The sequence below is a fragment of the Serinus canaria genome, chromosome 1, assembly GCF_022539315.1.
Source record: "Serinus canaria isolate serCan28SL12 chromosome 1, serCan2020, whole genome shotgun sequence".
NCBI classification, from domain to species: domain Eukaryota; kingdom Metazoa; phylum Chordata; class Aves; order Passeriformes; family Fringillidae; genus Serinus; species Serinus canaria.
The window spans coordinates 62208439-62223359 of NC_066313.1; positions in this window are offsets into that span (position 1 = coordinate 62208439).

A 14921-nucleotide genomic window follows, 5' to 3' on the forward strand; every position below is an offset into this window, starting at 1 on the left:
AATTATAAAACAAATTTAGTTTATTCCAAGTGGATAAATTATAATGTCAGAGCTATTAGCAATGGAGTCTCAGACATTCACCATCCTATATTATCTGCAAAAGTCCTGGATTCATGCAGAATACTTAGAAGGCTGATGTAAAGGGATGATTAAAAGTAATGTGCTTTTATTTAAGCTAAAAGCCTCACTGACACAGCCAACAGTGAGATCTTTCTTTCCCCAGATTACCCAAAGATGAAGCACAGCTGGGTATACCAAAGGGTTTGGCTTCTTCTGTGCTAGAGCAAAAAATGAAAGAATGGTGTCTTGCAATTCCCTGAGCTCCTACCTGAAGGCTGATTTCCACACTGATGAGCATTGTGGTTGTATGGCTTATTCTTCCACTTGGCTCTTGACCTCTTTTCTCTAGTGAAGTTAAAATCCGGAATCTTGTTCACCTGAAAAAAAAAGGAAGACTGTGGCAACCACAGATTGACCTGGAAATTGCTATCCTAGGAGGATGAAGATTTTATTTAAGTATCATTTTCTGCATGTAGTCAGTGATAATATATGAACTACCTATGCAGGGTTTTTGTGCTGGTATGAAACCATACTTTTCATGTAATCATTCCTAATTCATCTTCATGAAAATAACACAAGGATCTTTTCCTTGCTCTTTGCTAAATATAAAATTCTAATATTTGTCCAAGTAAGTGGGTTTTACTTTTGGTTTAGATTTTATGTACTATAATGGTCAATACATATATTCTGTGGAGAATAAAGCTGTTTGGTAATATTTATATATATTTTTAAATCTGTTTCCCTTTCAACTGCACATATTCATCATCAATTTAACCATAAAAAAGATTGAGATAAAAGTGGATTTTTTTCCATTTAACCAAACATAAATAACACCTGCAGTCAGCTAAATATATATTGAATTATTTTGCAAATACTTTCTTTGAATATCAGTTAAGAATGCCAGACTAAAAGAGAAAAGGCTAAAATTTACCAGAGAACATTATTCATGAAATCACAAAATGATTTTCATTGGAAGGGACTTAAAAGTTAATTCCAATCCCCCTGTTTTAGGCAGGGACATCTTCCTCTAGACAAGGTTTCTCTAAGCTCCATCCAAACTGGACTTAAATACCTCCAGGGACAGGGCATCCAATGTTTCTCTGAGAAACCTATTCCGGTGCCTCACCACACTCTGAGTTAATAATTTCTTCCTCATTTCTAATCTAAACTTACCCTCCTTCAACTTACAGCCATTCTCACTTGCACTATCACTGCATGGCCTAGTCAAAGATCCCTTTCCAGTTCTCCTATTGAATCCTTTGGGTATGGGAAGGTGGGTATAAGGTCTCACTGGAGTCTTCTGCAGAGTGAATAATTTCAGTTCTCTCAGCCTGTCTTCATGGGAGAGGTGCTCTAGCCCTCTGATCACCTTCATCGCCTCCTCTGCGTTCACTCTGACAAGTCCATGTTCTTCTTATACTGGGGGCCCTAGAGCTGGCTGCAGTACTCCAGATGGAGTTTCACAAGAGAAGAATAGATAAATGGAATGCCTTCCCTCACCCTCCTGGCCATGCTGCTCTTGGCGCAGCCCAAGACACCTTTGTCTTTCTGTCTGTAAGTGCACATTGCCAGCTCATGCTGAGCTTCTCATCAGCCAACACCTCCCAGCCCCATAGAGCTTCCCTCAGTGCATTTAACCTCCAGCCTGTACTTGTGCTTGGAATTGCACTGACCCAGGTTCAGGATCATCATGTCCTAGAACCCTAGAACACCGTGAGTTAAAAGGAACCCACAAGGATTATCAAAATCAAACTCCTGCCCCTGCAAGAAGCAGCCCCAAGAATCACACCTTGTGCCTGAGAGCATTATTCAAACTCTTCCTGAGCTCTGTCAAGCTTGGTGCCATGACCCATTTCCTGGGGAGCCTGTTCCAGTGCACAACCACTAATATCCAATCTAAACCTCCCTAGCCCACCCTAAACAGCTTCAGGTCCTAAAAACCCAACAACACACAACAAAAACAAAAACCAAAAACTCAAACCCTAAAACCACATAGAACACAGGAAAATATGTTATTAAACTTTGCAAAAATTAATTTCTTTCTCTGGAGAACCACCTGTATTATTGGTACCCATACATTAAAGCACTGACAACAAATTTACATTGCTAAAGGCTAAAAGAGAGTTGACCCCCTTCTAGTATTTAGATCTACTGAGGCAATTTCCAGGCTTATATTGATGATACTATAAGGCTAATATTGATTATACTCTACTGATTTAAATTTATTCATTCATGCCTGATCATAAGGAAAAAAGTGAGTTGATTTAATATCTTTTCCCTGGTCTTTTTTTTAAATAATTTTTAGCCCTACACTCTAGTTCTAGAAATACAGTATGAAAACTGTTTTATTCTGTTACAATTACTTAAATGAATATTAGGATATTAGGAATTATGAGATATTATGAATATTGGATATTAGGAAAAAGGTTTTCTTGGAAAGAGTGATAAAGCTGTGGAATGGCCTGCCTGGGGAGGTGGTGGAGTCACCATCCCTGGATGTGTTTAAAAAAAACACTGAAGGAGTCTCTAGATGCCATGATTTAGTTGAGGTGTTAGGGCTGGGCTGGACTCAATGATCTTTAAGGTCTCTTCCAACCTAGTCATTCTGTGGTTCTGTGAATTCTGTGAATCACAGGAATCTGGGTGGTCTCTCTGAGTTGTTTTTTGTCTAACTTTTCCTTTTGCAATAAAAGCAAAAAGATAGCCAGAAATCCTTTCAGAGTTGAAACACCATGACTCAGCTGTCGCTACTCCTTCCGCAGTGCATCATTTCCAAAAAATCTCAGAGAAGAGGAGGCCATGCCCCCTGCCAGAGTTTGGTATGAACAGAAAAAGTGGAATAGGTAATATTAAAGTCAATGCAAACAGAACCTGATAGCCTGAAAAGCCAGTTGCTAAGCTGACAGCTACATTGCTCCTGATAAATAAAGGGGTCTTTAAAACCAACAGCACCTCAAAGCCAAGTGGCATGAACTGGCAGTGCCAAAGGGCTACCCCCTGCCTCTCATGAGAGCAGATTAATAATTGAGCAGAGTGCTCAAAGTGGGAAAGCATCCAGCGTCTGAGCTCACCTCCTGCCTTTCTGCCACTGCAGAGTGGATAGTGTGTCTGAAGCCAGAGCCAAAACTGTAAGGAGAGTGAACCAAAGTTCCATATCCTGGCTGGATATCTGTGCCAAGAATTTGAAAAAATCCCCCAGAATTAATTGAAACAAGATGCAATCCAGACCACTCAGGAATTATACGGTCTCCAGAAAGGGATGCATTTTATCTGTATTGGTCACACAGAAGCTTTATGAAGGTAATCAATGTATAAATCTTTCTACAGTACAACTCACTGACTGGAATATACGATCTTCCTTCCTCAGTGTTTTGTAGGGTGCCATACATTCAGGAATCAAAATACGTGAAAATATATGTAAAATCCACAGAATCTCATTTACACTGGAAGATTCCTACACTTAGAAAGGATGAGGGAAATTTACAGGAATGGAAGCTGGACACCACAGTTGCAATAGAAAAGCTAAATGTTTCTGAAGACAGAGTATTGGCTTTTTAAAATGAGCGAATAAGTACCTGCACTGATTATCTCCAAAACCTTTCTAGTTTTCTGGATCTGATATATTATATAATATGTCTAATTTCATTATTGGGAAGTCCATTAAAATTGTTGGTATTGCAATTTTCTACTGGAAGTTTGAGCTGTAAATTTCTAATTGAGGAGACTTATACTCTGAACAACCCTCTCCATCAGATTTAATCTGTTGAATAATGAGGTTATTTACCTCTCTAATGCACTTGGTGGTGAGGCTGTGCCAGCTATCTCCTTGTTTGGAGTGTCAGTTTGACTTAGTAGTTAATCTTCATCTCTCTGAACAAGAGGGTTTTGTTTCATATTGTATTAGCTGATAGCCATGATGATATTGCAGACGATTGGTAATGAGGTTCAGTGGTTGGACATCATGAAGGTGCTATCTTTAGAGTGAGATCTTACACCACATTTTCATTTGCAAGTCTCTGATTATTTTTTTCAGACATATGTTAAAAATCCTGTAGCACTTTGGGATTTGGTCAGCTTTCCTTATCTAAATTAATACCATCACAGACTTAATTAACACCAATATAAATATTCACAGCTGTTTATATGATAGATCTGAATGTAATGTGCTGTGTTTGCATAAGCTGTTACATTACCACAAAAAATTTATTGCTTTCTTAGGGGAACGCAACTTACATAAAAACAATCAAATGTAAAATGAAGTTAAACAACGGTTTTTTTTTCTTTAATTGCATTATTGTTGATATAACAGTGCTATCTTCTGTGTTAGAGAGAAGCTTTTGCCAAATAGAGAAAATAGTTGATGCAATATCTTTTCCTTACTGAACACCCATGAAGAGATATTGTTGCTGTCATTAATTAAAATATGGCTTGCAGGTTACACCTAGGAAAAATGCAACATTCTTCAAGCAACAAAATGCCTACTAGTTGTTTGGAAGATACCCTTTTTACAGAAAAGTCTTCTATGTATTTCCTTTATTTACTTGAAATTTTCTTCCTTAAAAAATAAAAAATTGAAATTTACCTCTTTAAGGGAAAACAGCAACTAGAAATAAACAAAACAATGAGAGACAAGGCAAGGACAATCACTTTCAGGATTATCTCTAGGACTTAAAAAATTACAATGTTAGATTAGATTTTGCCAATATCTCAAGCTTAAAACTTGTAAAATTTATGGTAATAGCAATATTAACTTCAAGTCTTTTTCAATCAGAAAATTAGGAAGTTGGGACAACTTGAGTAGAGGGACTTTGAGCAGTAAACAAGGAATATATACAGCTCTTGTAATATGGAAAATGGACAGCAACTCTTGTAATTTAAAAATAGTAGGGGGAAAAGATGTTTTTCATCTGCATCTGCTGGAAATCTTTCCAAAGGGAAAGCAGAGTGAGGAGAATTTACCTAAACAATTCATAATAAAAAAACAATATTGAGATGGAAAACCTGAACCCTCAGAAGGCAAACCTACATGCCAAATCATAATTTCATCCTTTTTGAGCAAGATAATACAGCTGTTATAGTCATTCTTTTAAATTATTTTTTGTCTCAGACACTTCATACAGTGAATGGATAGTAGTTTTCAAATGGACAGAAATCCAATTTTTTTCTCTTCAATATTAAATGTTATAGTCACATTTACTGTATTTACAGCAAAATACTTAAACTTTGTTTCAAAGACAGATTTGTTATATCTAGATATGATTGTCATGGACTTTCCTATAATGCTTATACCTCTGGAATTTGAATGATTCAAGAATTAATTTATCTCTATGTACTCCATAGTGAGGAAGAGATTGTCTTAATTGAGGAACTTAGATGGAGACTGAAAAGATGAACTGATATTTGATGTCAAACTCGATTCATCTAAGTCTTGATTTTAAAGGAAATCATCTTCCTAAAGGATTTTGTGTTCATAGCACAGAAAAAAATGACTTTTATTGCAACTGGGAATATTTACTATTGGTGCAAATGAGACTCTAGGGTATCGAAGTGTACACAGATAAAAAAAAATAGAAAACAACAGCAACAGAAAAAAACACCCCCAAAACTAAAATCCAGCTCCAAAATAACTTTTGCTTTAAAGTCAGAGCAAGCTGAAACAAAATATGTAAATATACAGGTTTTGCCACACAAATCAAATACCTTAACCATAGAACCCCTTTTTCTCCTCTTGAAAAATTTTTGCTTATAGAGCTTAACATACCTTCAGATAATTTGGTAGAAGGTTTAGGGATTCTTTCATCACTTCATTACACTGTGTGTAGTGCAAGCATATTCTCTCTCCACAGCAAATGGAATAAGATTCCTGCCAGAAGCATGATTAAAATCCGCATAGGCATGTGCACCTAAAATCATGCTTTATATGAACAACCTTCTAATATTTTCTTAATTTGTATTTGCTATTTATCTACTCGATTTTTGACCATTAATAATCTCTGAACATGAATTTTTGATGTGTAACACCCTTTTTTATTAAGAGGCTAATTAAAATGATTACTATAAATTGTGTACTTTGGTACCACAACCAGAAATGTCTCACACTCTGCCACTTGAGCTGATTGAATACCAAGAACATGCTCTCTAAACCAACACTCACAAGGGATGTCACCAGCAACAGATTTCACAGGTATTTGCTGTCATTTGCATTCCCTTCAAACACTGGAGGGAATCATATTTAAACAAGACAGGTTCTGTTTTCCTATTTTCTTCAGATATGCCTATCTAAACTCTTATGCTTGATATGCCTGTTTCTCAAAATTCTAGTTTTATCACCTAAATTTTCATTCCAACTGCATCCTTCCAATATGGAGAGCTCTACCATCCCATCCCTATATACATTTGCTTTGATGTTTCTTGCCTTAACTACTACTATCATTTCTTAGTAGTTTCCATTTATTCTAACACTGCCCTAGAAGTTCCTTTTTTGTTTTCTTTATTCAAACAGTTATTTTTCTTGATGCTTTGTTCTTCACACAATCTCTCTCTCCTACCTTCCTTCATTTACTTTTTTTAGTGACTTCCACTCCTATCCTTATTCCTTGGGTCTCCATCCAGTCATCAACATGACTTCTTAATTATGTATTTATTTTCCTTCCTTCCTTCCTTCCTTCCTTCCTTCCTTCCTTCCTTCTGCCACTTCCTTCCTTCCTTCCACCACTTCCTTCCTTCCTTCCGCCACTTCCTTCCGCCACTTCCTTCCTTCCTTCCGCCACTTCCTTCCTTCCGCCACTTCCTTCCTTCCTTCCTTAGGTTCTTGTTTAAGCCTTTTAATAACAGCCCCTACTAAGAATTGCTGTGTGGTTCCTTCCTTTTCCACTTGCCTTTTTCCTCTACCCCTTTTCTCTTTTTCTTTGCATTTATTTTTCAGACTGTTTCTAATCCTTTCTTTTCAGTTACTTCACCTTTCTTACCCAGGAACTGGTCTCTCTTTCTCTCCCTGCTTCAGACAATGTTGTTTCCATCTTTGACTCTTTGTCTTGAGGCCTGCATGTGTTATTCTAATGATCTGCCCCTGAATCAGTCAGAAAGCTTCCTTTTCTGTGTTGACTGGGTCTTTCCTCAAGAGAAGATGCTGGCTTGAGTGACACAGGAATGACAGAGTTCAAGTACTTATGTTCCTTTCTAAGACTACACGGGTAGCTTTGTTCCTAATTTATAAAGGGTACAGCTTTTGAAGCAATTAAGGAAAGGATGGGAATGCTATTAATTGCACTTGTTATTAGTTGTAATGCAGGTTTTGGAATAAAAGGATAAACCCCAAGAAAAGCTTGAAAGTTCTCTAGCAGTTTTAACCACCATTTTAATTAATAAGGAGCTAAGACTATCTCAATGATCACAAAAGAAAAATGCACATATCAAAACCAACCTGGAAAAAAGGTTTCATAGTGATTCTCTGATGACCCAGGGGATATATATTACATTCATATAAGAGGCAAAGCATATTTGGTCAAGAGAGGGACCCTTCTGCACTGCTTCGTATTATTTTACTCAGTATGAACAACCATGCTATCACAATTACTGCATTATGAAATGGGCAACCAAAAATTGTACTATGTGCAATGTTGAGAGAAAGAGTATTATTAGGATTTGTCCTACAGATTCTCTTTTCTATCCCACAGCTTGCCCTGGATATATTTGATTATAAAAATTAGTTGATATGCTTAACATCAGCTTGAAGGAATTCTGAGGAAATAGATACACAGACAGTGTGTCTTCATTCATTTATTTTTCCTCATTGTTGCATCTGTTTGATCTATTTCTCATAGAGAAACCCATATTAAGAATTCAATAATCAGACTTTTTTTCCCTGTAGGCAACATACACAGCATGATAATAATAGTTATGAGCATCATCTCACTTCATTTTAGCCACCTAAACGTTAGGGGCAAGTTTAGCCAGGTGTCTAATGTATATGGTAATAACTTTGTTGCTGAGGAGGAAAAATATTTCCCTCCAGAAAAATTTTCATTCCAACTATGTCAGATGTCAACTGTCTCCTACCTTAGGAGAGAATTATGTCTCTCTCTACTGGTATAATTGGCATGAAAATTCATCTTTGGGATACAATACATAGTGGAAATGAGATTTCTCCACTGGAAAGAGCTGAGACAATCACATTACCTATACAAATGACCACACCTACTTTCTAACCTTGTAAATGACTAGTAACAAGGTGGCAATTTACATTATGTCCTTTCTCCTCTAGTCAGAGACACAAGCTTCATTTATAACATTTAGTTTAGTGTAGATACATATCTACTGCAGTTAAAAAAAAGGGATATAATATTGTTATTAGAAATCAAGTATTTCAGTTCATACTGATCTGTCTAAACTTTATAAACCTGGGTATGAACTGCTGGCTCTCATTGCATCAGGTGTTTTGAGTTTCACTGGTGCCTTCAGGGAACTTAAACTTCATATAAGGCCTTCATATGTTACACAAACTGTGCTCCCTCTGACCAAGATTTTGCAGAAAGAATGTGTGAAGTATTTAACATTCCTGTCTTTTCTAAATAAGGTAACAAATTATTTTTCCCCTCTTATATTTGAAACAGTTATTTCCAGTAACCAACACCTGAGGTGCAGTTTTAAAAGAGGTTCAGCAACACATTTAGTATCAGTTGTGATGTTGACATGTCTAGAATCCCTTAGAGCTAACAGAAGCTGTTAATTATATCACTTTCAGTAGCTAAACTGTAGTAGCTGTTACTTATTGAGTAAACAAACTTCAATCAACTGTAAGACTTTCCAGGCTCATTAAGGATCCTAAAAAAAAAAAAAGAAAAAAAGAGAGATTGGACTGCTTTGAAAGGTACATTGACTTTATAAATCTTTTAGCTATAGAGCACATAAATCCTTAAACTGTAAGACATCAATGTAATTAACTTCTCTTTTTAAGATACATACATTTAAAGACATGTAAAGCAAAAAAAAAGGTACATTTTCAGAGCAAAAGCATACCTATTGAAATCTGCCACAAACTGCTACCTGGATGAAGGTTCTCATTTTTGTTAATGTTGCAGGCTATATTGCAGTTAGTGTTGTACCAATGTTGAAGAACCAATACTTTTAATCTGTAATTCATAATTTTAAAAGATCTGCATGGGTTTTGAAGTGGCCTTGAATTAAATCTTGAGGTTGTTTGAGAAGGGTATGATTTATCTTTCATTTTAAAGACTGAATCTTTTGGAAAATTCAGAAACTGAATCTGGAAATTAAATCTAACAGTAAAAATGAAAAAAAAGCAAAAACAGGATGTCTATAAGTAGTTTAGGGTATAATTTTTGGGTCTGAAGTATTTTTGAATATGATATATGCATAGACAGTCTACTTTATTTCAAAAATATTTCTGTACTAACAATCTGTCAGTGGTTCCACCCAATGTGCTTATATTTCATAGAAAAGCTTTTTATTGCCTGGGGCCTATTAGTAAGGCAAACACTCTAGGCTTTTGAACAGGTGGTCTACTGAAGTAGGTAAGAGTACCCACCCTGTGGGAAGATACCCAAAACACCCATTCTACTCCTATTAAAATAATGTAAGTAACTCAGTATAAGCCTTAGTCTAGTAATGATTGGCAATAATGATCACTAGAAATGGAAATAATTTCACCACTTAAAATACGTGAATGGAGGTAACATGTAATATCAATATTTTCTGTTTCTTAATCTTCCTTTCTATTTCTTAATCTTCAAGGTATTTCATTCTGGTGATTAATATTTCATTTTAGAAATGGATAGTCCTCTCAAAAGCAGGGCTTATGTGTCTTGCTCATATCTTAATTACATCCTATGTATGAATACCAGGTATATTTATCTGATTGTCTGGTACTCATATTGAAAAGGTCATTAAACACACACACGTAGTTAATAGTTGTATATTCTTGTGATAATTTTCAAGCAATAATGTTCATGTATGGAAATAGGGATATATAAATTAATTCATTTGAAATCCATATTGTTGTTTATGATAAGCATACAATGAAAAAAACAAAATGGCATTTCAAAATCTGAAGAAGGATATTCAAGATTAATTAATTAATTAATTAATTCAAGTTAATTAATTAACTTTTATGTCCAAAGTGTGCCTTTAACTGATTATTTTAATTTATTATCTCAGTGTAGCTCCCTCCCTTTGTCAGTAAACTGTGAGCTGGAAAAAAAACAAATTGGAACTGCAGTAAACTTCAGATAGTTGTAATTGTGAACATGTGTGAATAGAAAATGTTTCTTCATATGACTCTAGAGAAATTGCTACATACTCTCAAAGTGAAAACCAAAGTCAGAATTGAACCTAAGGGCAATATCTCTAGTAACAGACAAAATGCAGCAGGGGGTAGGTACAGCCCAAAGTGTGCAATTTGCAATTATAGCTTTTGTTTTTCCCCCTACCTTTGGTATGCTGCCTAGATCAGCTACAGTTAGTGCAAAACAGATTTCCCTTGCCTATTCCTATTCATGATCTGAGAGACAGCACAGCTGAGGGAATATTTAAGGGGGCTTTAGGGATAAAACACTCTTTCTGAAGAGAATAGAAGTTTTAGTCATGTGAGCATAGGCTGTGTTGCATCATTTACTTCAAGGGCCAATGAGCAAGGCCTTGTTCTAATATTCAGTGGCATCAGAAGAAATAAACTTTTTGGGTAGTGTTCAGAAGAGGACCATAAAGATGACCAGAAGGCTGAAACACCTCTCCTGTGAAGACAGATTGAAAAAAGTATAGAAGAAAACATAAAGTATTGATATATGATAAACAAAATGATGATACACAAGTAGATGATAAGCAAAAATAAAATAGATGTTACTACTGTAACAATATTAAAATCTCACAGTTTCTTTCCCCCTCAAAACTTTAGCACTACACTAGAACACTGAGAAAAACTAGTATCAAATACTAGTATTACAATTCCTTTTTCTTGTTGTGAAGATCATGAAATTTAAAGCATAAAGCATTTAAACCACAGATTTAAGGCATATCCAGATTACCAAAACTGCACATACTGTGAGGACCAACTGAAAAAACCACACTTGTTCTGCCTAAACAAGAAAGCTGAGGGAACCTAGTAGTAGCCCTACAATACTTGGAAGTAGGTTGCTGGGAAGATGAATCCAGGGTCTTTACTGAGGTGCACAAAAGCACAAAGAGAAAATGATATGTGAATTCAGACAAGCGTGGTTCTGAATAGAGATAAAGAAAATAAAATAAAGTACTATGAGGATAATTAAGCATACAAACAGGTTGCCCAGAGAGGCTGTGAAGTCTTTGTTCTTCGAAGTCTTTAAGACTTGACGGTAGAAGAGCCTTGCAAAACCTGGTCTGAATTCAGCATTGACCTTTTTCTGAGCAGGAGGTAAAACTGACTGACCAGCTGAGATTCCTTTCAGACTGAGTGATTCCTTGATTATTTATATGGATAAAATCAAACCAAAAGAAAAAAAAAGGTAAAAAAATCCAAACCAAATGAAAAAACCACACATAAAAGCCCCGCAAACATCTCATTCCCACCCCCCCCCCAAACTCCCAAATACTGAAATAAGAATATCCTGTTTAAAAGATTTTTGACACTACCAAAATAACATCTCTTCCATATTAAAGAAGCGCTAAAATAGTACCACAGGAGATGTCTTTATTTGCTGTCTAGTCCTTTTCCAACAGGTAACCTGGAAATGTTGTCATAAACTGATAACATTCTATATGGATGCAATTTTTCTATCCTGGCATATTTGCCTTAACAGTCTCTCCCAGATATGGATTCAGCTGAAGATTTGAAATTGGCAGTATGGAAGAGTGTCTGAATTTGGAAATAAAGATGGTGTAGGAATTTATTTCAATTGAACATGCAAAAGGTAACTCCATTTTTCTCAAAGTAGAAGAAACAAGAAAACTAAAAAGTAAGTATCTTTGAACACAAGTGGGTGAAAATCTCTCTTGGAGCAGATGTCTCCTAACAATACTTACTGACAAAAACATCAAAGGGATAATCTTTAGCAGAAACCTGGCATCTGAGACAACATAGAAGGGTTAAAATAAGTGCTAGCCATTAAAAAACATTAGCACATACTTGGAGTCATCCTAAGGAATGTTGATTTTTTTTTTTTTTTGAGTTTCAGGAAGTAACATGAAATTCAAGGGTCTTTGCAACCTTTCTTTTTGTACACATTGTATGAATTATGACAGAATCATAGTCTAAATGAGGCTAGCAGGGGATTCTGGAAAGTGCCTGATCAAACTGTGTTTCTCAGTGCAAGGGCCTTTCCCAGCTGAATTTTGAATATCTCCAGGGATATATACTCCACAGTCTTCCGGGGGCACTTATTCCAGAGTTAGACCAAATCACAGAAAAAAAAATTCTCCTCTAGTGAAATTAATTTTCTTGTATTTCAGTTTGTGTCTCTTGACTCTTGTTCTGTCCCTGGGTACCACTAAGACTCTGTCTCTATTTTCTTTACTTTTGCTTATCAGAAATTTATGCACATGGATAAAATTCGAGCTCTCTTTTCTCCAAGTTGGAAAGTCCCAACTGTCTATGCTTCTCCCTTTTACTGTCCTTAAGTCCTTGCAGTACATAAATTTCCTGAAAAATTAAATTTCTCTGCTTTGCTAACAGCAACAAAATGTATCAGGCTTAACAAATTGACATTCCTCTAAAATTAGTTCTGTTCAGGTCCAAAATGTCACAGTTCCTGAAATTGGACAGACATTGCTTATGTTCCAGGACCCCTTCTTCAATTTCTCCCACCCTGAAAATATTGTTCTGCACCTGCAAAATCTACAGTAACTTGCCCAAAATGATTTCTTCTACTGCTGAGACTAATACCAAAGTAATGCAGACTTCTGATTGATAAAAGCATAAAAAGGTTTAAATATGTTCTCTTCTTACATATATTAGCTTTCATAGAGTAATTTACCATTACAAATGTCATTTGGAAGTACTGATAATTCCATGAGCTTTTGGTCCATATTGAACTCCAAGAAAGCAAAACTCTTAAAACCATCAGGGCTTTCACTGTAATGTTGCTTGTTGGAGAAAATTATGTTTTCACATATGATTATTTGCTTATTCATATGTCTACCTTTGCATAATGACTCCATTTGTTTCTAAAGGGAGCCAAACTAGGAGCATTCCTTAAAAGGGAAAATGTGGCCTAACCAAAATGTTTCTGCCAAATTATTTCTTCCTTAGATCTAGTAAAATGCAGTTGCTACTTGAACAGTTGGACTTAGTTCACACTGCCTTCATTACTCCTTAATAAAACTAGTGACCTATCTGCTAAAAATAGATTGAAAATACAGTTAAGAAAGGATTTTATATCATAATTTATGTGCATTTTAGTCTAGCTACAAAAAGGATATCTATTGAACTTGTCTTTAAAAATTTGTATCACTAATCTAAAAAATCTGTAGCACTAAAAAAGAAATTCTGCTCACTTTTATATTATCTTTCCTTAGAACTCTGTTTCAGGTCTAACTGTCCATTTTATAGACTAATGGTTAGTGTCTGCCCTAAAGAGCCAATACACAGTATAAAGATAGGTGCAAGAGTAATCAGGTCTTGTAATAATAGGCATGTTTCCATATCAGAATAGAATTATGAGTTTCTAATAATATTATTACTTATTATTTCAAACTACCCAGAAAATATTCCATTTATTCCAATTAAAGAAAATTACTACCACTAAGTGGATATTGCAGTTACTCATAAGATATTAAATAGGAGTCACCAGATGGTGCTGTAACACCTAATTTTATGAAGTCCTTTGTCTGAACAAACAACAGGCTCTCTCTTTGGCCACAGAAAAAACTATATTCTTTCTAGTTCAATGATGTACTTCATTTTAGGGAGAGTTCTTGCAGGCAAGTAAAATATGTGCTTTCTAGCTTGTTTTCATTCATCAATCACATTTTTTGAGAAAAATAAATTTTTTTGTGTTTGGGCTGAGAATACTAAAGCAGATGAATTTTCTGCATGAAATGGGTCTGTGAGAAAAAAAGTAGGTGGTGTAAAATTAACACCTTAGGAACATAAGGTAAACTGTTAATTTCATTCTCAAGATTGACTATCCCTTCACAGAAGACTAACAGTTTATCCAAAAAATACCTCTCATCTTTCTTTAGTTATTCAGCAAAGAAAACATCCTAATTAGAACACATTGATACCAGTCTTGGTCAGTTGGAGAAGGAACACTAAAACCCAAGATGAATTCTATGGGCTTGGGAATTCATGGCATCTTACACGTCACACACTTTAATCTGCATACTTATATTCAAATTTAATACAAAACTCTCTCTATAATTATCCATTTTACATCCGAGATATTCTCAGTTCAGACACCTGTTTCCCAGTACCATTTCTGTTATGCGTCTGATTGCTTTGACCAAAAAGAAAATTTACCTCTTTCAATCCATGGGGAAAACATTAAGAAAAGGAGCTATGAGGCTATATATATACATATATATATATATATATATTTTAATCTGAATAATAAAAAAAGAATATTTGTAATTTCATTCTTCTGTTTTGATTATACATGCTCAATCTGTATTTCAGTCAACCTTTCCCCTCCATACTTGCTTACTCACCGCTTCATCTTGTACAGAAGAGGCAAGGAAAAGTCTCTATCATCTGGAAGGAAGCATGAAATATTTTGTTCACATATGCCAAAAAGTGAAAACGATATATTCTTCCTAAAACTTGAAACAACGTCTTCCAAGTGCAGATTCATGCTAAGAATAGACTGCAATAAACATAAAAGCCAGCAAGGAAAACATAGGAGAACACATGAAGGAGCTCATATTCCAATAAA